This window comes from Pristiophorus japonicus, chromosome 8 (genome assembly GCF_044704955.1).
Source record: "Pristiophorus japonicus isolate sPriJap1 chromosome 8, sPriJap1.hap1, whole genome shotgun sequence".
Classification (NCBI taxonomy): domain Eukaryota; kingdom Metazoa; phylum Chordata; class Chondrichthyes; family Pristiophoridae; genus Pristiophorus; species Pristiophorus japonicus.
The window spans coordinates 82,940,662-82,965,721 of record NC_091984.1 but is presented as its reverse complement, the minus strand read 5'-3'; the positions used below and the strand labels follow the sequence as shown (position 1 = coordinate 82,965,721).

The following is a 25,060-nucleotide window of genomic DNA, read 5'->3' as shown; positions in this document are numbered from 1 at the left end:
CAATCGGATGTTCCCTTGGGGTGGTCTTGTTCAAGGCTGTAGGTTCCGTCGGGTTTCTTTACCGGCCACACTGGTGAATTAGTGGTGGCAGTTACTAGCTTTACCACCCCTTGTGCTTCTAATTCTTGCACTATTTGGTGGGCGGCTGCTTCAGCCTCAGGTTTTAAAGGATATTGTCTGTGGGCCTTATGTTCCGGCCTGGGAATTTTGACCGAGTCGACTCAGGCCAGCCCGCAATCCTGTTTGTGCTGTGTCCACAGAGCCGGGTATAGTTGGCATACGCTGCCCCACATGTCCTTCGTTTCCCACTCGGGCTGTATTGGGACAATCCTTGCTACTTGCTGCTGCTGGTGTCCCGGGCAATTGAACTTCTGTTGGATCGGATGTTTCTCTCCCCATATTATCCGATTACGCTGGGGGTCTATAAGTGCCCCTACTTCCCTCAGGGTGTCTATCCCTAGTATGGTGCCTTCCAGGTTAGGGGAGCACCAAAATTGGGTGGGTATCATTATTCCCTGTATCCCTAATAGTACTACTTCGCTTAATGTCGCTTTTTTGGATGCTCCTCCTATCCCTTGAATATTAACCGTGGTTCTTGTAAGAGGGATGTCTAGATTAGTTATGAATACTGACGCTTCCGTGTCCACTAGCATGTTGCACTGCCGACCCCCTAACACTGCACTAATAAACATACAGGGATCTAGCGTCGGCCATCCCAACCTTCCATCGGGGGCCGGTAACCCCTAGCAGGTACTGGCCAGTTTAAGTAAGTTGATGAACTCCTCGTTAGAGGGTGGCTCCGGAGGGGGTGGGGCTGGCAGTGTTGTTTGTCGGAGGATTTCCATCAGTTCCTCACGCGTGATGGGTGTCCCTGTCTGTTTTCTGGTTGGCTGGGGGCCCTTTCCTGCCGCCCCGCCTCCTGCTGCCCAGCATCATTTTACTACGTGTCCCAGTTTGTTGCAATTACGGCACCTGGGTCTATCCATCCCTTTTTCAGCCTGCCTTTGTGGGCAATCTCTGCTAAAATGCCCGTCCTAATGATACGTGTAACACGTCAAGGGAGCTGCGTGGAGGTCCCCCCATCTTCCTTTTCTCCCGTCATTAATGCTGCCACCACTATCTTGGCTACCTTTTTCTTTTGCTCAGCCTTTAATTCCTCCACGTTTTGTGCCCATTCTAAGATTTCATCATAATCATCTCCTATCTTAAATCCCAGCTTAATTATTTTTTAATGCGCCTCCTCCAGTCCATCCTTAAACATTTCTAAAAATACTGCATCCTCTTTATTATCTGAATGGTGACAGATTAGGAAAAGGGGAGGTGCAACGAGACCTGGGTGTCATGGTACATCAGTCATTGAAGGTTGGCATGCAGGTACAGCAGGCGGTTAAGAAAGCAAATGGCATGTTGGCCTTCATGGATTTGAGTACAGGGGCAGGGAGGTGTTGCTACAGTTGTACAGGGCCTTGGTGAGGCCACACCTGGAGTATTGTGTACAGTTTTGGTCTCCTAACCTGAGGAAGGACATTCTTGTTATTGAGGGAGTGCAGCGAAGGTTCACCAGACTGATTCCCGGGATGGCGGGACTGACCTATCAAGAAAGACTGAATCAACTGGGCTTGTATTCATTGGAGTTCAGAAGAATGAGAGGGGACCTTATAGAAACGTTTAAAATTCTGATGGGTTTAGACAGCTTAGATGCAGGAAGAATGTTCACAATGTTGGGGAAGTCCAGAACCAGGGGTCACAGTCTAAGGATAAGGGGTAAGCCATTTAGGACCGAGATGAGGAGAAACTTCTTCACCCAGAGAGTGGTGAACCTGTGGAATTCTCTACCACAGAAAGTTGTTGAGGCCAATTCACTAAATATATTCAAAAAGGAGTTAGATGTACTCCTTACTACTCGGGGGATCAAGAGGTATGGCGAGAAAGCAGGAATGGGGTACTGAAGTTGCATGTTCAGTCATGAACTCATTGAATGGCGGTGCAGGCTAGAAGGGCCGAATGGCCTACTCCTGTACCTATTTTCTATGTTTCTATGTTTTATCGGGGTTGTTAGCACCGGAGTGGTCCTTGTACTCGAGCCATTTCCGCTCTCCATATTCCCCAACAGTTTCGTTCGGTTTTTGGATTACTTTTAATATCCTGCTCCAATTAGTTCTTGGTCCACAACATTCATCCAGCCTGCGCTTGAGGTCTAGTATCCCCTGTGCCTTAGTTCGCATTGGGTTTCCCATCATCATCCAGTTGCCGTTTTGTATGGCTTGGGTATCCCTTTGCCAGTTTACATTACCGGTTTTGGCCTTTACCAGACTGTGTACGTCTCCTAGAGTTAGATTATGTGCATCAAACATTTCCTTAACCTTTTGCCAGAATTCTGTATTTCTGCTATTTGGTTTGGGGGTGGGTAAATCTTTTAGCAGTGTCTGTCTCTCATGCGGGGTGAGGGGAACTTCTTGTAAGGTGACATGACCGGGTGCTGCCCGTGTGCAGGGATGGTGGTAGTACGTACAGAAGCTGCCTGTACATACCCGTCATATGTCGGGGGCCCTTTCTGGGTCGCGTTATTATCTTGGGGCTCCCCTGCCTGTACCTCTTTCAGGGATGGGTATATTTAGGATACTGGGGGGGTTATTTTTGGGACGGTTTTGCTGATGCGCACTGTAGGGTTTGTCCGTTCTCCTTTACAGCCCTTTCTAATTCCGTTATTTTAGTTTTTAATTCCTGAATCAATTCAGTGTGGGTATCTATTTCTTTTACATGTTCCGGTTAACAGATCAGGATAATTACTTGGGCCATTTCAACCTTGTGTTTGGTCTGACTATCCCACCATTTTTTCTGTCTATCTGTGGGCTGCCACCCTTTCCGTTTCATTTCTTCCATTAATGTTGTGTATTTTTTGCCCAGCAAATTTAGTAGGGAACCTTTTGGTCCCCAGTTACATTCTTCCTCCTTTTTTTTGCTGGCCTGGGTTTCTGTTCCCTCATTGGTTTTATTCGCCTTTTTACTAGCCGGGTTACCCATCTTACTTTGGGGAAGGTGTAGGGATCTTGGGCATTCCCTTTAATTCGTGTTTGGAATGCAGGACGTCGTCTATATGTCTCCCCTTGGCGCTGTACACTCTCGTACTGCCACGCTTCTGGATCAATATGTCTCGTCTCTGCGGGGACGTCGTCTATATGTCTTCCTTTTGCGCCGGACACCCGTACTGCCACGCTTCCAGGTCAATATGTCTCGTCCCTGCGCCGAGCACTTGTACCGCTTGGGTCAGTAGGACTCGTCCATATGTCTTCCCTTGCGTCGTACCCTCGCACTGCCGCGCTTCCTACATGCGCGTGTCTCAGAATATGCCTTTTAACCCCCTCCCACCCCAAGATTGCCCCTGTCCTCTGTCTCCGTCTCTGTGGGACCTGCTACAGATGGTTCTTTGTACAGATGTCCTTCCCTCCCGGTTTACAATGCCACAGCTCTAACTTGAAGGTGGTAAATTAAACATACTCTCCCCAACAGCTGGATCATTGTTCCGTTTGGGAAGTTCTTGTACTCTGCTTGCAGCGCCAAATTGAAGGGGAAAATGGGAAGGCTTCTCTTCCCACGAGCGGGCCCTTTGATATAAAGGGTCGATGCTCGTCCCAACCCGCGTAGCAGCCCTCGAAGTATTAGACAAAGACGGATGGCAAGGTATAACGATCTTTAATTACGGACGTCCGGGAACACTTCTCATCACAGCCACCTGTGAGTGGAGATGTTTCCTGAATAGCAAAATTTTACATCATTTATACATTTCATAGATCCCTTCGCCCCGCCACCCCCCCTACCCACCCCCAGTACAACCTCCCTCGATCTCTAATGGGTTACCTTGTTAGTAATATTTTGGATTGACAGACCAAGATCTCAAGGCAACTTTTAGACCTTAACTGGGATGACCTCATTGGTTAGAAATTGCTGATCGTACGTAGTGCCTAAATGTCTGTTTAGAGTCTTTTCACAAAGTCTTGTCGGACTGGACGTACCTTAATGTTATTTAGTGTTTTGGTACATCAATTGTACATCAATATTGAATCAGAGGCCTCTGGGTCCTTGGTGCTGGAATATGTTAGAATGTGTGGTCAGCCAAGACCTTCTGCCCCTTTTGCTGAGCCAATGTAGAAGCCGGCACTTTAAATCTTATTTCGCTTATACCCCTAATGCCAATTTTCTCTTACAAGGAGCCAGCTGGTGCAGCTGCAGCAGGGAGAGAAGGCAAAAAAGAAGTAAAAAGAAATCAAAGTGTGACATCACAGCCAAGGGGGTAAGTAATTGGCTGGTGATTGGTGAGTAGTTTTTCTTTTTCTTTTCCTTATCAGTAAGAAACCTTTGGCATTGTTGCCAAATTAAATTAATTTAAGAGTTAAGTCATGGCAGGAAAGCCCAGACCCGTATCATGCTCCTCCTGTGATATGTGGGAAATTAGGGACACTTCTGTCCTTGACGACTATGTGTGCAGGAAGTGTATCCAGCTGCAGCTCCTGACAGACCGCATTGTAGCACTGGAGCTGCGCATGGATTCACTCTGGAGCATCCGCGATGCTGAGGATGTCGTGAATAGTGCATTTAGTGAGTTGGTCACATCGCAGGTGAAGGTTACACAGGCAGCTAGGGAATGGGTCATCATCAGGCAGCACAGTGGAAGGAAGGTAGTGCAGGGGTCCTCTGCAGTCATCTCCCTCCAAAACAGATACACCACTTTGGGTACTGTTGGGGGGGATGACTCATCAGGGGAAGGCAGCAGCAGCCAAGTCAATGGCACCAGGAGTGGCTCTGCTGCACAGGATGGCAGGAAAAAGAATGGGAGAGCTATAGTGGTAGGGGATTCTATTGTAAGGGGAATAGGGAGGCATTTCTGCGGTCGCAACCGAGACTCCAGGATGGTATGTTGCCTCCCTGGTGCAAGGGTCAAGGATGTCTCGGAACGGTTGCAGGGCATTCTGGAGGGGGAGGGGGAACAGCCAGTTGTTGTGGTGCATATAGGTACCAACGACATAGGTTAAAAAATGGGATGAGGTCATACAAGCTGAATTTAGGGAGCTAGGAGTTAAATTAAAAAGTAGGACCTCAAAAGGTAGTAATCTCAGGATTGCTACCAGTGCCACATGCGAGTCAGAGTAGAACTAGCAGGATAGTTAAGATGAATATGTGGCTTGAGGAATGGTGCAAGAGGGAGGGATTCAAATTCCTGGGACATTGGAACCAGTTCTCGGGGAGATGGGACCAGTACAAAACGGACAGTCTGCACCTGGGCAGGACTGGAACCGATGTCCTAGGGGGAGTGTTTGCTAGTGCTGTTGGGGAGGGGTTAAACTAATATGACAGGGGAATGGGAATCTATGCAGGGAGACAGAGGGAAGTAAAATGGGAGCCGAAGCAAAAGACAGAAAGGAGAAAAGTAAAAGTGGAGGGCAGAGAAATCCAAGGCAAAAATCAAAAAGGGCCACATTGTATAATTCTAAAGGGACAAAGAGTGTTAAAAAGAGTGCTAAAAAGACAAGCCTGAAGGCTCTGTGACTCAATGCAAAAAGAGTATTCGTAATAAGGTGGATGAATTAACTGCGCAGGCAGCTATTAATGAATATGATATAATTGGGATCACGGAGACATGGCTCCAGGGTGACCAAGGCTGGGAACTCAACATCCAGGGATATTCAACATTCAGGAAGGACAGACAGAAAGGAAAAGGCGGTGGGGTAGCATTGCTGGTTAAAGAGGAAGTTAATGCAATAGTAAGGAATGACATTAGCTTGGATGATGTGGAGTCTGTATGGGTAGAGCTGCGGAATACCAAAGGGCAGAAAACACTAGTGGGAGTTGTGTACAGACCACCAAACAGTGGTAGTGAGGTTGGGGATGGCATCAAACAAGAAATTAGGGATGCATGCAATAAAGGTACAGCAGTTATCATGGGCGACTTTAATCTACATATAGATTGGGCTAACCAAACTGGTAACACTACGGTGGAGGTTGATTTCTTGGAGTGTCTTAGGAATGGTTTTCTAGACCAATGTGTCGAGGAACCAACTAGAGAGCTGGCCATCCTAGACTGGGAGAAAGGACTAATTAGCAATCTTGTTGTACGAGACCCTTTGGAGAAGAGTAACCATAATATGGTAGAATTCTTTATTAAGATGGAGAGTGACACAGTTAATTCAGAGACTAAGGTCCTGAACTTAAGGAAAGGTAACTTCAATAGTATGAGACGTGAATTGGCTAGTAAGACTGGCAAATTATACTTAAAGGGTTAATGGTGGATAGGCAATGGCAGACATTTATAGATCACATGGATAACTTCAACAATTGTACATCCCTATCTAGAGTAAAAATAAAAGAGGGAAAGTGGCTCAACCATGGCTAACAAGGGAAATTAAGGATATAATGTTAAAACAAGGAAGAGGCATATAAATTGCGCAGAAAAAGCAGCAAACCTGAGGACTGGGAGAAATTTAGAATTCAACAGAGGAGGACAAAAGGTTTAATTAGGAGGGGGGAAAGCTTGCAGGGAACATAAAAACTGACTGCAAAAGCTTCTACAGATATGGGAAGAGAAAAAGATTAGTGAAGACGAGTGTAGGTTCCTTGCAGTCAGAATCAGGTGAATTCATAATGGGGAACAAGGAAATGGCAGACCAATTGAACATATACTTTGGTTCTGTCTTCACTATGGAAGACACGAATAACCTCCCAAAAATACTAGGGGACTGGGGGTCTGGATAAGTACCTATGGATTGGAGGGTAGCTAAATGTAACCCCACTTTTTAAAAAAGGAGGGAGAGAGAAAAAACAAGGAATTATAGACTGGTTAGCCTGACATCGGTGGTAGGGAAAATGCTGGAATCAATTATTAAAGATGTAATAGCAGCGCATTTGGAAAGCAGTGACAGGATCGGTCCAAGTCAGCATGGATTTATGAAAGGGAAATCATGCTTGACAAATCTTCTAGAATTTTTTGAGGATGTAACAATAGAGTGGATAAGAGAGAACCAGTGGGTGTGGTTTATTTGGACTTTCAAAAGACTTTTGACAAGGTCCCACACAAGAGATTAGTGTGCAAATTTAAAGCACATGGTATTGGGGGTAATGTATTGACGTGGATCGAGAACTGGTTGGCAGACAGGAAGCAAAGAGTGGGAATAAATGGGTCCTTTTCAGAATGGCAGGCAGTGGCTAGTGGGGTGCCGCAAGGTTCAGTGCTGGGACCCCAGCTATTTACAATATACATTCATGATTTGGACGAAGGAATTGAATGTAATATCTCCAAGTTTGCATATGACACTAAGCTGAGTGGCAGAGTGAGCTGTGAGGAGGATGCCAAGAGGCTGCAGGGTGACTTGGACAGGTTAGGTGAATGGGCAAATGCATGGCAGATGCAGTATGATGTGGATAAATGTGAGGTTATCCACTTTGGGGGCAAAAACAGGAAGGCAGATTATTATCTGAATGTTGACAGATTAGTAAAAGGGGAGGTGCAACGAGACCTGGGTGTCATGGTACATCAGTCATTGAAGGTAGGCATGCAGGTACAGCAGGCAGTAAAGAAAGCAAATGGCATGCTGGCCTTCATAGCGAGAGGATTTGAGTATAGCAGCAGGGAGGTCTTACTGCAGTTGTACAGGGCCTTGGTGAGACCACACCTTGAGAATTGTGTGCAGTTTTGGTCTCCTAATCTGAGGAAGGACGTGCTTGTTATTGAGCGAGTGCAGCAAAGGTTCACCAGGCTAATTCCCGGGATGACAGGACTGACATATGAAGAAAAACTGGAATTTAGAAGAATGAGAGGGGATCTCATTGAAACATATAAAATTATGATGGGAATGGACAGGTTAGATGCAGGAAGAATGTTCCCTATGTTGCCGAAGTCTTGAACCAGGGGTCACAGTCGAAAGATAAGGGGTAAGCCATATAGGACCGAGAGGAGAAGAAACCTTTTCACCCAGAGAATGGTGAACCTGTGGAATTCTCTACCACAGAAAGTTGTTGAATCCAGTTCGTTGGATATATTCAAGAGGGAGTTAGATATGACCCTTACGGCTAAGGGGTATGGAGAGAAGGCGGGAGTGAGGTACTGAAGTTGCATGATCAGCCATGATCATATTGAATGGCGGTGCAGGCTTGAAGGGCCGAATGGCCTGCTCCTGCACCTATTTTCTATGTTTCTATGTTTTTAACCTCGTTTCCTTTCTGTCTGTCCTTCTGGATTGTCAAATACCCCTGAATATTTAATTCCCAGTCCTGGTCACCTTGCAACCACGTCTCTGTAATGGCTATCAGATCATACCCATTTGTCTCAATTTATGCCATCAACTCATCTAGTTTGTTACAAATGCTACATGCATTTAGACAAAGTGCCTTTAAAATTTTTTTTGCCCTTTTTTCCTGCTTGTTTCCTCTCTCCTTCAAACTTACTTTCTTTATGTTTGCTTTCTAATTCCAGCTTTACTCCCCTTCCTACTGAATCTATTTTCAGGTTCCCATCCCCTTGCCAAGCTAGTTAAAACCCTCCCCAACAGCACTAGCAACCCCGCCACCCCCCCCACGAGGATATTGGTCCCGGCTCTGTTGAGGTGCAACCCGTCCGGCTTGTACAGGTCCCACCTCCCCCAGAAGCGGTCCCATTGCCTCAGGAAACTAAAGCCCTCCCGTCTGCACCATCTCTCCAACCACGTATTCATCTGTTCTATCCTCCTATTTCTGTACTCATTTGCTCATGGCACTGGGAATAATCTGGAGATTAGTACCTTTGATGTCCTGCTTTTTAATCTATCTCCTAGCTCCCTAAACTCTGCCTACAGGACCTCATCCCTCTTCCTACCTGTCATGTATGTAGACCATGTATACTAACTGTATAGTCACATAAGGTGTGCCACCAGAGGGCACTGCGGTGGGGAGACCTGAGGGTCACCTGCATAGGTGTGCAGGGCCCAGTATAAAAGGCTGCCCACCATGCTTGTGTCTCACTCTAGAGTTACAATAAATGGGACTCGGGTAACAACAGCTCAAGTACAGTACTAGATCTCGTGGAGTCATTCATAAGGGTATTAGAGACATATCATTACCTTTGTCATTGGTACCGATGTGGCCACGACTTCTGGCTGTTCACCCTCCCCCACCAGAATGCCCTGCAGCTGCTCAGTGACATCACTGACCCTGGCAGCAGGAAGGCAACATACCATCCTGGAGTCATGTCTGCGGCCACAGAAACACCTGTCTGCTCCCCTGACTATCGAATCCCCTACCACTATAGCTCTTCCATTCTTCTTCCTCCCACCCTGTGCAGCTGAGCCACCCATGGTGCTGTGGATTTGGCTCTGGCTGCACTCCCCAGAGCCACCATCGTCCTCACCGGTACTCAGAAGAGAATACCGGTTGGAGAGCGAGATGGACTCAGGGGACTCCTGCACTACCTGTGTTATATATGTAAACTTGTATATACTTTGTACAGCCACCAGAGGGCTCATCCACTGGAGTCCCAAGATCTCCCATAATCCCTTGGGAGCACAGGTATTTAAGGAAGCCTCGCAGGTTGGAGAGGCACTCTGGAGACCTGCAATAAAAGACTAAGTTCACACTTTACTTTGAGCTCACAGTATTCAGTCTGACTCTTTCTTCATACATAACAATCTGCCTAATCCTCCTCCTTTGTCCAGGGGGTCACCCAATCCCTATCTGCCTGCACACTCTTAAGCTGCGTAGTGACCACCTCCTGAAATGTGCTATCCACGTAGCTCTCAGTCTCGCGGATGCATCGCAGTGACTCCAGCCATTGCTCAAGCTCCAAAAAACGGAGCTCGAGTTGGTGCAGCTGGAGACATCCAGGACTTCCCACATGCCACAGGATGTGCAATCAACGGGACTGAGCTGCCCTGCCATCCCTCTAGTTATACTCGCAACTATCAAGTAGAACTGAACCCTAAACCTTAGCAAAACACATCCAGCCGCTACTCAGCAAATAGCCGATTTAATTAACTGGTTCTCCTTAGATAATAAAGATCACATATATTTAATTGCAGTTCCTAACCTACAACAATGCCAAAGGTTTATTAAAGAAAAGAAAAATACTCACCAATCCACCAGCCAATCACTTACCTGCTTGGCTGTGACATCACACTTCGATTTCAATTTTTTTTAAACTTTGTGTCCCTGCTGCAGCTGGCGTCCTCCCGACTGCCGCTGTTCCAAGCTGCCACCGCCCTTTGTAATCCTGCGCCCACTCAGATCTTGTGATGCTGGCCTCCTCCCGACTGCCTGGTAGTCTGGTAGTCACCCATTCCCTCTCTGTCTGCGCACTCCTAAAACATGCTCTCCATGATACGCTCAGCCTTGCGGATGCACTGCAGTGACGTCAGCTGCTGCTCAAGCTCCGAAACCTGGGGCTCGGGATCCTCTAGCTGACAACACTTCCTGCACATGTGGTTGTCCAGAACATGGGAAGTGTCCTGGATTTCCCACAGGGCACAGGATGTGCATTCCATGGTACTGAGTTACCCTGCCAGAGCTTCATTTGTTCGACTATTAACTAACTTTACAGAAACTTAAAGACTATGATTTATCTAATTCAAGTTATTAATATAGTATTAACAGTTACCAAGCCACCGCTTTATCACTAACCAGCTATTTAGCTCCAGCCCCTAACTTGAAGAGAAAAAACAAGTATGATTACCATTCAATCAATCAGTTACCAGCTATTCTGTGACATCACTCCTTGTTTTGAGAAAAAAAAAATCGCTGCTCCTCTCCCTTTATGCTCCCTCTGCTCAGGACCATGCTCTGTCCTGGGCCTTCTTCACACCTCCTTTTATGCTGCTGCTGCTCCCGCTCTAGCTTCTCTAATCTTGTTGCAGCTGCACCAATCCAGGCAAGTATTCCATCACATTCCTCACGTGCCTTGTAGATGGTGGAGAGGCTTTAGGAAGTCAGGAGGTGAGCAACTTGCTGCAGAATACCCAGCCTGTGACCTGCTCTAGTTGCCACGGCATTTAAGTGGCTGGTCCAGTTGAGTTTCTGGCCAATGGTGACCTCTAGGATGTTGGTGGGGAACTTAGTTGGTGATGACATTGAATGGCATAGGGAGGTGGTTAAGCTCTTTCTTGTTGGAGAGGGCATTGTTCTCACTCTCTTCCCACCTCACTCCATGGTGTACTCGCTAAAAACTAATGTTATCATCAATAACTATCTTTTATAGTCTACTAAATTAGGTCACAAACCAGCTGCTCAGTCAGGTCATCCGAGCCAGGGTGTCCTGGAGATGGAGCACGCGATATCCTCCGGTACACTTGCGGCCTTCTGCGAGAGGTGGGCGCCGGAGGGACTGGAATGCATTATCACCCCCGGCAACCAAATTTTAATTTGACCGTTTAAAGTTTAATTTGTTTAAATTGTTGGTTTTAGTGCCCTTTTAATAAGGGGGTATTTGATTTACAGATGCAATGAAAATAGTTTTGATTAGTTACAAATTTTAATTTGATTCACTTAATGTCTAAAGTTTAATTTGTTTATTTGTTGGTTTTGGTGCCCCTTTAATAAGGGGGCACTTGATTTATAGGTTAAACCTAAAATAGTTATAGATTAGTTAACATCCAGTTGGTGACTAATGATCATCTGCTACCTATTAACTAGAAATTCACAATGGTTGCTCAAATTTAAAGTTCAATTGAAGAGGAAAAAACACACAAAAAATCTTCTGAATGCCTTACCCATAACTTGCTCCTATTCACCACTGAATTCCCACTCTAGTCAAATTCCTATTATGGAAGTAATGGTCTCACTCTGTTTCCCCTCACTTCTTTACCAGTTCACTCCGGGGTGTGTTCTCTGCTCAAACTGGCATTGCTACTCTTGCTGTGGTTCTGCCTTCAATCTTCTTTGCCTACACCCCTACTTGCCCTTGGCAGTGTCAACATCAGTTAGAACGCAGCTCGATCTCACTGTCATGGTGGGTACTAGAGGCCAGCATTGTCATTGACTTTTTTTTCTGGTTCAACTTGGCCATCACATCTTAAGTTGGTATTATCTCCTCCATTATATATGCTTTATTGCCTTCTATAGCTGGGTTATCTTCTAACCCTTTGGACAGCACTTGACCTGTGTCTTACTGTCAGTATGATAAAGGTGATGGGTCTTCAACAAATACTAATTTCTCCTCATTTCACTCAGGTAATGGCAATGAGGTTTCTAATTATTTTGTTTCTCTCCATCATCATAGCTTCAGAGTCCCTCACTGGTTAACAATTAGAAACACACTTTCCAACATATATTCCTGTATCCTCAATTGTCCAACACAATCTTCTCACCAGGTCTCGTTTCTAGATTTCAACTCTTGGAGAACATTTGGTTCCCTTCTTTTTGCAGCTGAATTGATGGCAGGCTTCCTGTCTCATAAATTTGCCAGGGTGTCCCTGGAGATCGAGCACGTGGTGTCCACTGGTACGCTCGCGGCCTTCCGCGAGAGGTACATCACCCCCGGTAACCAAATTTTAATTTGCCGTTTAAAGTTTCAAAAAGTTTTATTTGTTAATTTGTCGGTTCTAGTGCCCCTTTAATAAGGGGGCACTTGATTTAAATGTTTTACACAAAATAATTGTCTCATTAATTTGCCAGGGTGTCCCTGGAGATCGAGCACGCGATGTCCACCGGTACGCTCGCGGCCTTCCACGAGAGGTGGGCACCGGAAGGACTGGAGTGCATCATTTCAACAGTGAACAAAAGTTTAATTTAATTTGATTTGTCAAGGTTCCCTTTAATTGTTAGTTAATTTGTGTGTTTTTTGTGCCCTTATATATGTAAAGGGGGCACTTGAATTAACGTTCTACCAAAATATGTGTTTCATAAATTTGATTCAATCACCTCATCAATTGAGAAACTAGCAACAAAGAAGTACAGCTGTTCTGTTCTACTATTTTCAGTAATCGCCACAAATGTGGAATTTGCTTTTCTTAAAAAAGGAACTTGCTGTCGGAATCTGGCCAACGACAGGAGGAGATGTTCCTCCTCACTGTTCTTGCAATTCAGGCCATATAACCGGAAGATGCAGTTTTTAATTACTTTTAATGTCAAGGGAGCCTAGATTCTGAATTCATTGCTTCTGGATGCTACTGAACTGGGGCTTCAGCAATTGCTTCAAGTCTCCCAAAAAGACCTTCTTTGGGAGGGATTATCTGTGTATTGGCATCAAGGGATTGCAAACAGAAGTGTTGGTCCTGGCTAGAATATGGCAAGAAAATGCAAGCCTTCCTTTCATGGAAGTGCTTCTTTCATCTATTAACTATGTCAAGTGCAACATAAGCACAGAAGTTTCATGGTACAAACTGGTTCTTAATGCAGCAGACCTTTCATGGTAAAAACTGGTTCTGAAAGTGTCATGTATCTCACATTACTGTATATAACTGTATCTTACCATGCTATACATGACTCTAACTGGATATGACCTGTAACAATAAGCATACCTTACCACCAGGGGTGCACTTGCAGGAGACACTCCATACCTGTCCCACTGAGGTATATAAAGAGAGGTCTCAGGCAAGTGCAGCACTGGAGAGCTGGAATTAAAGGTGCGGGTCCTGAGTGACCTTGACTTCAGCATGTGTCTCGTGTAAGTCAGTACATTAGAGTCAGGACTTAACAGTGGCGACGAGTTACGGGATCACAGAATCCACAGAATGGCTACCAACAGCTCAGATGAGAAATACAATGCTGGAGACAATTAGTATGACTTTATAGAAAGGCTCCAGCAAAGCTTTGTGACCAAAGACTGGCTGGGCGACGATAAGGCAGACAAGAGAAGAGCCCATCTCTTGGCCAGCTGTGACTCGAAAACATACGCTTTAATGAAAGACCTGCTGGCACCTGAGAAACCAGCAAGCAAGTCGTTTGAGGAGTTGAGCACACTGGTGAGAGACCACCTGAAGCCAGCGAGCAGCCTACATATGGCCAGACACAGGTTCTACAACTACAGACGCTGTGTGGGCCAAAGCATACCCGACTTCGTGGCGGATCTTCGGAGGCTGGCTAGTTCATGTAAGTTCCCCGATGAACTAGGGAGAGAAGTACTGAGACTTTTTTATTGAAGGAATAGGCCACGCAGGCATATTCCGAAAGCTTATAGAGACTAAGAACTTGACTCTAGAGGCAGCAGTACTGGTCGCACAGACATTCTTGGCAGGCGAAGAAGAAACGAGGCTGATCTATACTTTGGGTACGACAACCAACGAGGCATCGGAATAAGGGGTTCATATTGTGAAACAAACCGCTACCCCCACACACAGACAAAGACAGCAGGCCTTCAACAGCAGACAGTGGCGCCAGAAGCCATCAAAATCAAGGGCCACATGAATGGCCGATCACACCTCGTCAACCCACAATGCGAGCAGTCAACAACAGATTGAGAGAAGCTCAAGGGAGATCAGCCAGACGCAGCTCATCCTTCGGAAACAAGGGAAACGGTCTGTGTTGGAGATGTGGAGGAAGGCACTCAACCAGGGTATGTCGATTTCAGCATGCCATTTGCAGAAACTCCAACTGCACAGGGCATCTGGCTCGCATGTGCAGAAAAACAGCAGCTCGGCTGGTATACGAATCGGAACGGTCGGAAAGCGGACCAGAAGACGGTTGGAATAGTGCACGGGATGCCGAGGTATAGCGGGTTAACACAATCAATGTCCACTGTTCTTACACCAAGATGCCTCCAATTATGATGAGGGTTCTACTCAACAGGATACCTGTCAACATGGAACTGGACACGGGGGCCAATCAATCCCTCATGAGTGTTCAACAATTTGAACATCTGTGGCCGCACAAAAGCAACAGACCAAAACTCACAAAGATCGACACCAAACTAAGGACCTATACTAAAGAAATCGTCCCAGTCCTTGGCAACGCCATGCTCTCAGTCACACACAAAGGGATGGTGCACCGAATTTTCCTGTGGATTGTCCCCGGGGATCTCCCAGCCCTGTTGGAGAGAAGCTGGCTGGCAGAACTTAATTGGAAATGGGATGATGTTCACGCCATGTCATCAGAGGAACGGACCTCCTGCTCAACAGTTCTAAGCCGTTTTGAACATCTCTTTCAGCCAGGTGTGGGCACCTTCAAAGGGGCTAAACTTAGAATCTACATCACACAGAATGCCAGACCAGTCCATCACAAGGCTAGAGCTGTGCCTTATGTGATGAGGGAAAAGATTGAAAACGAACTGGACCGGCTTCTGTGGGAAGGCATAATTTAAACCGTGGAATTTAGCGACTGGGCAAGCCCATCGTCCCCGTCATGAAACCTGATGGATCCGTGCGAATCTGTGGGGATTACAAGTCTACCAATAACAGAGTCTCCCTACAGGACCAATACCCGCTGCCCAGAGCGGAGGACCTATTTGCCACGTTGGCTGGAGGAAAACTTTTTTCGAAACTTGACCTCACATCTGCGTATATGACGCAAGAACTGACCGAAGAGTCTAAGCTACTCACCACCATCAACACACATCGAGGCCTTTTTGTGTACAATCGATGCCCATTCGGCATCAGGTCAGCAGTTGCTATATTCCAGTGCAACATGGAAAGTCTGCTCAAGTCCATCCCGGGGACGGTTGTGTTTCAAGATGACATACTCATCACGGGCAGGGACACCGACTCTCATCTCCGCAATCTTGAGGAAGTACTAAGTCGATTGGATCGGGTAGGCCTAAGAGTTAAGAAATCCAAGTGTCTGTTTCTTGCGCCTGAGGTTGAATTTTTGGGCAGAAGGATTGCCGCTGATGGAATCCGCCCAACCGAATCCAAAACCGAAGCGATTCGCCTGGCACCCAGGCCCCGGAATGTCTCGGAACTGCGCGCCTTTCTCGGGCTACTCAATTACTTTGGGAACTTTATGCAGAACTTGAGCATGCTGCTGGAGCCTCTCCACGTGCTACTCAGAAAGGGGTGCGATTGGTTTTGGGGGGATGCCCAAGAATGCGCCTTCAATAAGGCATGCAACCTTCTATGTTCCAACAGTGTTTCAGCCTTTTTTGACCCAGGTAATAAGTTAACCCTTACGGGTGATGCGTCAGCGTACGGGGTCGGGTGCATTTTACAGCACGTCAATGATGCGGGTAAATTTCAGCCCATTGTTTATGCCTGCAGGTCACTTTCGCGGGCAGAGCACGGGTACAGTATGGTTGAGAAAGAGGCGCTCGCGTGCGTGTACGGTGTCAAAAAGATGCACCAATACCTTTTCAGGACCAAGTTTGCGTTAGAAACCAACCACAAACCCCTCACGTCCCTACTGTCCAAGTGCAAGGCAATCAACGCCAACGCCTCGGCGCGCATTCAGCGGTGGGCACTCATGCTGCCGGCTTACGACTACACGATAAGGCACAGACCAGGCACAGACAACTGTGCCGACGTGCTTAGCAGGCTACCCCTGGCGACCACAGAAGGGTCCGACGAACAGGACTGTGAGATGGTCATGGCAATCAATGCCTTTGAATTCACAGATTCGCCCATGACGGCTCGCCGAATCAGAGCCTGGATGACCAGCAACCCCATGTTATCTCTAGTTAAAAGATGCGTTTTAACCGGTGACTGGACAGAGGCTCACCATGCCTGCCCCGAGGAAGTCAAACCCTTCCATAGGCGCATGCATGAACTCTCACTACAGGCAGACTGCCTGATGTGGGGCAGCCGAGTAGTTATGCCCTTACGAGGCAGGGAGGCGTTTGTCCGGGAGCTCCATCGTGAGCACCCGGGGATCGTCCTTATGAAGGCCATAGCCAGATCTCATGTCTGGTGGCCTGGCATTGACGCGGACTTGGAGCTCTGCGTCCGAAGGTGCACCACTTGTGCCCAACTCAGTAATGCCCCCAGGGAGGCCCCCCTAAGCCCCTGGCCCTAGCCCACCAAACTGTGGTCACTGGTGCATGTAGACTATGTGGGCCCATTCATGGGCAAAATGTTCCTCGTAGTCGTTGATGCATTTTCAAAATGGATCGAGTGCATCATTTTAAACTCGAGCACCGCCTCCACCACTGTGGAGAGCCTTAGAACCATGTTTGCAATGCACGGCATTCTTGACATATTGGTCAGTGATAATGGTCCGTGCTTCACCAGCGCAGAATTTCACAATTTTATAGTTGACCACGGTATAAATCACGTTAAGACGGCACCTTTCAAGCCGGCCTCCAATGGCCAGGCGGAGTGAGCAGTACAGATCATTAAACAAGGCATGCTCAGAATCCAAGGTCCCACGCTGCAGAGCCGCCTGTCGTGACTGCTGCTGGCATACAGATCTCGTCCGCATTCACCGACTGGGGTTCCCCCCACGCAACTATTGATGAAACGAACCTTAAAGATCAGGCTCTCGTTAATCCTCCCAGACATGTATGAAATTGTTGAGGCTAAGCGTCAAAAGCTAACTGAGCACCATGACCGAAATTCGAGAGGGAGGTGGAATTAGACAGGGGACAAAGTGTTTGTGCTAAACTATGGCCGGGGTCCCAAATGGCTTGCATGGACAGTAACAGACAAAGAGGGAAACAGGCTACTGGTTGTACAAATGGACAATGGGCAAACCTGCCGGAGGCATGTCGACCAAGTAAAAAGTAGATTCACTGATAACACTGAAGAACCAGAGGCAGACTACAATGTGGAACTCACACCACACCTGGCGGACAGACAGGTGGAACAACCTGAGGAAAGGGCAGACTCAACAGATCTACCAAAATTCTCTGGACTGTGGGGAGGTACCAGCGGATTGGAAAGCAGCTAATGTAACGCCTCTGTTTAAAAAAGGGGGCAGACAAAAGGCAGTTAACTATAGGCCGGTTAGTTTAACATCTGTAGTGGGGAAAATGCTTGAAGCTATCATTAAGGAAGAAATAGCGGGACATCTAGATCGGAATAGTGCAATCAAGCAGACGCAACAATGATTCATGAAGGGGAAATCATGTTTAACTAATTTACTGGAATTCTTTGAGGATATCACTAGCATGGTGGATAGAGGTGTACCGATGGATGTGGTGTATTTAGATTTCCAAAAGGCATTCGATAAGGTGCCACACAAAAGGTTACTGCATTAGATAAAGGTACGCAGAGTCAGAGGAAATGTATTAGCATGGATAGAGAATTGGCTGGCTAACAGAAAGCAGAGAGTCGGGATAAATGGGTCCTTTTCGGGTTGGAAATCGGTGGTTAGTGGTGTGCCACAGGGATCGGTGCTGGGACCACAACTGTTTACAATATACATAGATGACCTGGAAGAGGGGACAGAGTGTAGTGTAACAAAATTTGTAGATGACACAAAGATTAGTGGGAAAGCGGGTTGTGTAGAAGACACAGAGGCTGCAAAGAGATTTAGATTGGTTAAGCGAATGAATGGGCTCAGGTTTGGCAGATGGAATACAATGTCAGAAAATGTAAGGTCATCCACCTTGGAAAAAAAAAATAGTAAAAGGGAATATTATTTGAATGGGGAGAAATTACAACATGCTGCGGTGCAGAGGGACCTGGGGGTCCTTGTGCATGAATCCCAAAAAGTTAGTTTGCAGATACAGCAGGTAATGAGGAAGGCGAATGGAATGTTGGCCTTCATTGCGAGAGGGATGGAGTACAAAAGCAAGGAGGTCCTGCTGCAACTGTACAGGGTATTGGTGAGGCCGCACCTGGAGTACTGCATGCAGTTTTGGTCACCTTACTTAAGGAAGGATATATTAGCTTTGGAGGGGGTACAGAGACGATTCACTAGGCTGATTCCGGAGATGAAGGGGTTACCTTATAATGATAGATTGAGTAGACTGGGTCTTTACTCGTTGGAGTTCAGAAGGATGAGGGGTGATCTTATCGAAACATTTAAAATAATGAGAGGGATAGACAAGATAGAGGCAGAGAGGTTGTTTCCACTGGTCGGGGAGACTAGAACTAGGGGGCACAGCCTCAAAATATGGGGGAGCCAATTTAAAACCGAGTTGAGAAGGAATTTCTTCTCCCAGAGGGTTGTGAATCTGTGGAATTCTCTGCCCAAGGAAGCAGTTGAGGCTAGCTCATTGAATATATTCAAATCACAGATAGATAGATTTTTAACCAATAAGGGAATTAAGGTTTACGGGGAGCGAGCGGGTAAGTGGAGCTGAGTCCACGGCCAAATCAGCCATGATCTTGTTGAATGGCGGAGCAGGCTCGAGGGGCTAGATGGCCTACTCCTGTTCCTAATTCTTATGTTCTTATGTTCTTATGTAGACAGCCCAGGCGCGATTCCAGCAATCACACCGAACGAAACAGACAGCCCAGGCGAGATACCAGCAATCACACCGAACGAAAAACAGGCACCAAGGCAAACAACTGAACCACAACTAGGACGCTCCACGCGAGAGTGCAGACCACCTGAGAGACTGAATCTATAAAGGCCATAAGACCTTGGGGGAGGGTGGTCATGTATCTCACATTACTGTAAATAACTATCTTACCATGCATTACATGACTGTAACTGGATATGATCTGTAACAATAAGCATACCTTACCACCAGGGGAGCACTTGCAGGAGACACTCCATACTTGTCCCACTGAGGTATATAAAGGGAGGTCTCAGGCAAGTGCAGCACTGGAGAGCTGGAATTAAAGGTGCAGGTCCTGAGTGACCTTGACTTTAGCATGTGTCTCATGTAAGTCAGTACATTAGAGTCAGGACTTAACAGAAGGGGTCTGTCTGCCTTAGCAGGGAGCTAATTTGCAAGTTTTGGTCACAAACATCCCATGGCCTCAACTTCCACTTTTCCAGTACAGCAGTGAGTCTTGTCCAAACACACAATGACCTAAGCTGGTGCACTTTACAACCAAGTAGACCACAGGCATCTGTATTCTACAGACCATCGTTCAATGTCAACTCAGATTTTCAATCCTTATCGTTTTGTGAAATTTTAAGGGCTGGAATTTTCAATTCATGCCTACATATATCTATATGGCAGTCTTATCAGAGCTCTTTGTTGAGAATCTGTTCAGGCAGTTGTCCAGTAAGTGCACATGTGGGGATGTCATAACATCACAAAATATCTTAAAAGGGAGATCAACCTTTATGTAATTTTTTTCCACAGGGTTTGGTGCTATGTTACTCCTATGGTATATATTTTCTTTATTCATGGGGCGTGGGCATCACTGGCTAGGCCAGCATTTATTGCCCTTCCCTCATTGCCCTTGAGAAGATGGTGGTGAGTCGCCTTCTTGAACTGCTGCAATCCTTGTGGTGAAGGTACTTCCACAGTGCTGTTATGGAAGGAGTTCCAGAATTTTGACCCAGCGATGATGAAGGTACGGCGCTATACTTCCAAGTCAGGATGGTGTGTGACTTGGAGGGGAACTTGGAGGTGGTGGCGTTCCCATGCACCTGCTGATTTGGTCCTTCTCTGTAGTTGAGGTTGCGGGTTTAGGAGATGCTGCTGAAGACACCTTGATGAGTTGCTGCACTGTAGATTGTAGATCATACACACTGCAGCCACGGTACGCCAGTGGTGGAGGGAGTGAATGTTTAAGGTGGTGGATGGGGTGCCAATCAAGCAGGCTGTTTTGTCCTGGATGGTGTCGAGCCTCTTGAGTGTTGTTGGAGTTGTATGAGTGTTGTTGGAGCTGCTCTCATCCCAGCAAGTGGAGAGTATTTCATCACACTCCTGACTTGTAGATGGTGGAAAGGCTTTATGGAGTCAGGAGGTGAGACACTCGCTGCAGTATACACAACCTCTGACCTGTTCTTATTGCCACAGTGTTTATGTGAATTATAAGGAACAGGTTCAGAAAATAATCAAAAAGGCTCATGGAATACTGGCCTTTATATCTAGAGGACGAGAATACAAAGGGGCAGAAGTTATGTTGCAGTTATACAAAAGCCTGATTAGATCACACCTGGAATACTGTGAGCAGTTCTGGGCACTACACCTTAGGAAGGATATATTGGCTTTGGAGGGAGTGCAGCATAGGTTTACCAGAATAATACACGGGCTTCAAAGTTTAAGTTACGAGGAGAGATTACACAAATTAGGGTTGTATTCCCTAGAATTTAGGTTAAGGGGTGATCTGATTGAAGTTTTCAGAATATTGGGGAACAGACAAGGTCGACAGAGAGAAACTATTTCCGCTGCTTGGGGAGTCCAGGACTAGGGGTCATAGTCTAAAAATTAGAGCCAGACCTTTCAGGAGTGAAATTAGAAAACATTTCTACACACAAAGGGTGGTAGAAATTTGGAACTCTCTTCCGCAAACGTCAATTGATGCTAGATCAATTGTTAATTTTAAGTCAGAGATTGATAGCATTTTGTTAACCAAAGGTATTAAGGGATATGGCCCAAAAGTAGATATATGGAGTTAGATCACAGAGCAGCCATGATATCATCAAATGTTGAAACAGACTCGAGGGGCTGGGATGGCCTATTCATGTTCCTATGTTCCAATGGTGTGCTTGATAAATCCTTGAGTGGATGTCTGCATCTTATATATATGTTCAGCTGGTGTCTTAAAATACCACAGAACTGTCATGAGTCATGTCCACTGAGGGTAGACTAGATCAGCCAGAATCTACACTGACATTTGCCTTTTGGCAGGATGGTGGACTGCCTTAATATGAAAGCATTGTAATAATTGCCTGGGAAGTGAGTGGTCCCTTGCATAATATGATACTGACAGTTGCAAACTATGGGCTCAACTTTGCCCAACCTTTTTTTTACGGCGCACTTACCTTATGTGCGCCGACTTTTGCGGCTGGAAACAGCACCGGAAAAGTTGTCCGGAGTCCCAGTGTGGCATGCATTCTGAAGTGGGGGGTGGAGCAACAGGCCAGTGCCGAAAACAGTGCCTGTTGTATTTCTGTAAAGCATGAACTCCCATGTTCCGCCACCAGGGAGCTCATCCCCTGAAGTCCCAAGGGATCCCAGCATCCCTTGGGAGCACTGTATATAAGCCGGCTCCTGAGGCCTGTTCCTCACTCTGGAGTGTCTTATTAAAGACTGAGGTCACTGTTACTTTAACCTCCCTATGTGCAGTCTCATCTGTGTTAGGAACACAATAACTGGCGACGAGAATACGAATCTAACGCAAAGATGCAGCAAACTGTGGGCATCCTGGAGAAGTTCTCGGAGGGTGAGGACTGGGAAGCCTATGTCGAACGGCTAGACCAGTACTTTGTAGCCAACAAGCTGGACAGAGAAGGAAGCGCTGCAAAAAGGAGAGCGGTCCTCCTCACAGTCTGCGGGGGACCGACCTACAGCCTCATGAAGAATCTTCTGGCTCTGGTGAAATTCACAGATAAGTCATATGAGGAGCTGCGTACACTGGTTCGGGAGCATCTTAACCCAAGGGAGAGAGTGCTGATGGCGAGGTATCAGTTGTACACGTGCCAGCGATCTGAAGGTCAGGAAGTGGTGAGTTACGTCGCCAAGCTAAGGCGACATGCAGGACAATGTGAGTTTGATGACTACCTGGAGCAAATGCTCAGACTTTTTTGTACTGGGCATTGGCCACGAGACCATCCTACGAAAACCTTTGACTGTAGAGACACTGACCCTCAGTAAGGCCATTGCGATAGCACAGGCGTTTATGTCCACCACTGATAACACCAAACAAATCTCTCAGCACACAAGTGCTAGCAATGTTCATAAATTAACTGGAACTGTATTTGCGAGCAGAAATGTACAGGGCAGAACCCACGAGTCTGCAACTGCCAGCAGGCCTCAGGTGACCCAGATGACTCAGAGTCCGCAACAAAGGATGAATGCAAGGCAATTCACACCTTGTTGGCATTGTGGAGGCTTCCAGTCAGTCTTTTCATACCGCTTCAAAGGGTATGTTTGCAAGAGCTGTGGAACAATGGGGCATCTCCAACAAGCTTCCAAACGAGCAGCAAGCTCTGCAAAACCTGCTAACCACCTCGTGGCAGAGGAAGATCGGTCCATGGTGGACCAAAGCAATTTCGAGCCTCAGAGAGAGGAGGCAGATGCTGAAGTACACGGGGTGCACACATTTTCGAAGAAATGTCCACCTATAATGCTAAATGTAAAATTGAATGGCTAACCCATAGCCATGGATCTGGACACTGGCGCTCGCCAATCCATCATGAGTAAAAAGATGTTTGAGAGACTGTGGTGCAACAAGGCATTCAGACCAGCCCTGAGCCCCATCCACACGAAACTGAGAACGTACACCAAAGAGCTTATCACTATCCTGGGCAGCGCCATGGTCAAGGTCACCTATGAGGGCACGGTGCACGAACTGCCACTCTGGATTGTCCCGGGCGATGGCCCCACACTGCTTGGAAGGAGCTGGCTGGGCATAATCTGTTGGAACTGGGATGACATCCGAGCGCTATCACATGTCGATGAGGCCTCATGTACTCAGGTTCTTAACAAATTTCCTTCCCTTTTTGAGCCAGGCATTGGAAACTTTTCCGGGGCGAATGTGCGGATCCACTTGGTCCCAGAGGCACGATCCATTCACCACAAGGTGCGAGCGGTACCTCACATGATGAGGGAGAGTGTGGAAATCGAGCTGGACAGGCTGCAACGCGAGGGCATCATCTCCCCAGTGGAATCCAGCGAGTGGGCCAGCCCGATTGTTCCAGTACTCAAAAGTGATGGCACGGTCAGGATTTGCGGTGATTATAAAGTAACTATTAATCATTTCTCGCTACAGGACCAATACCCGCGACCGAAGGCAGACGACCTATTTGCGACACTGGCAGGAGGCAAGACGTTCACCAAGCTCGACCTGACTTCGGTCTATATGACGCAGTAGCTGGAGGAGTCTTTGAAGGGTCTCACCTGCATCAACAGGCACAAGGGATTGTTCATCTACAACAGATGCCCGTTTGGAATTCGGTCGGCTGCAGCGATCTTCCAGAGAAACATGGAGAGCCTACTCAAGTCGGTACCACACATGGTGGTCTTTCAGGACTACATATTGGTCACGGGTTGGGACACCGCCGAGCACCTACAAAACCTAGTGAAGGTCCTCCAGTGACTCGATCGCGTAGGGCTGCGGCTGAAGAGGTCGAAATGCGTCTTCATGGTAACAGAAGTGGAGTTTTTGGGGAGAAAGATCGTGGCGGACGGCATTCGGCCCACAGAAGCCAAGACAGAGGCCATCAGGAATGCACCCAGGCCACGGAACGTCACGGAGCTGTGGTCGTTCCTGGGACTCCTCAACTATTTTGGTAACTTCCTACCGGGGTTAAGCACCCTTTTAGAGCCCCTACATGTGTTATTGCGCAAAGGTGAGAACTGGGTATGGAGAAAAAAAACAAGTAATTGCTTTTGAGAAAGCCAGAAACATTTTATGCTCCAACAAGCTGCTTGTATTGTATAACCCATGTAAAAGACTTGTGCTAGCATGTGACGCGTTGTCGTACGGAGTCGGGTGTGTATTACAACAAGCTAACGTTGCGGGGAAGTTGCAACCTGTCGCCTATGCTTCCAGGAGCTTGTCTAAGGCCGAGAGGGCCTACAGAGTGATTGAGAAAGAGGCATTTGCGTGTGTGTTCGGGGTAAAGAAAATGCATCAGCACCTGTTTGGCCTCAAATTTGAGCTGGAAACCGATCACAAGCCCCTCACATCCCTGTTCGCTGAAAACAAGGGAATAAATACTAATGCCTCAGCCCGCATATAAAGGTGGGCACTCGCGCTATCAGCGTATAACTATCATAACAGGCCAGGCACCGAGAACTGTGTGGATGCTTTCAGTCGGCTGTCATTGTCCACCACGGGGGTGGAAATGGCGCAGCCTGCAAACTTGTTGATGGTGGCGCAGCCCGCAGACTTGTTGATGGTCATGGAAGCGTTTGAAAATGATAAATCACCTGTCATGGCCCGCCAGATTAGGACTTGGACCAGCCAAGATCCTCTGCTGTCCCGAGTAAAAAAACTGTGTACTGCATGGGAGCTGGGCCAGCTTCCGCGTTGAAATGCAAGAGCCAATCAAGCCGTTCCAGTGGCGAAAGGACGAGCTGTCCATTCAGGCAGACTGCCTGTTGTGGGGTAACCACGTCGTGCTACCAAAAAGGGGCAGGGTGACGTTCATCTCGGATCTCCAC

At 47.1% G+C, this 25,060-nt stretch overlaps 1 long non-coding RNA gene across 1 annotated transcript in view; it reads left to right on the top strand.

Annotated features, from left to right (window-relative positions):
* The window catches only part of LOC139268597 (uncharacterized), a 36,201-nt gene extending 16,419 nt beyond the window's left edge, over nt 1-19,782 (top strand). Inside the window, exons 3-4 of the long non-coding RNA XR_011594066.1 lie at nt 4,216-4,291; nt 19,233-19,782. This is a non-coding gene — a long non-coding RNA (uncharacterized lncRNA). The remainder of the gene's footprint in view (nt 1-4,215; nt 4,292-19,232) is intronic.
* Nucleotides 19,783-25,060: the final 5,278 nt, after the last annotated feature.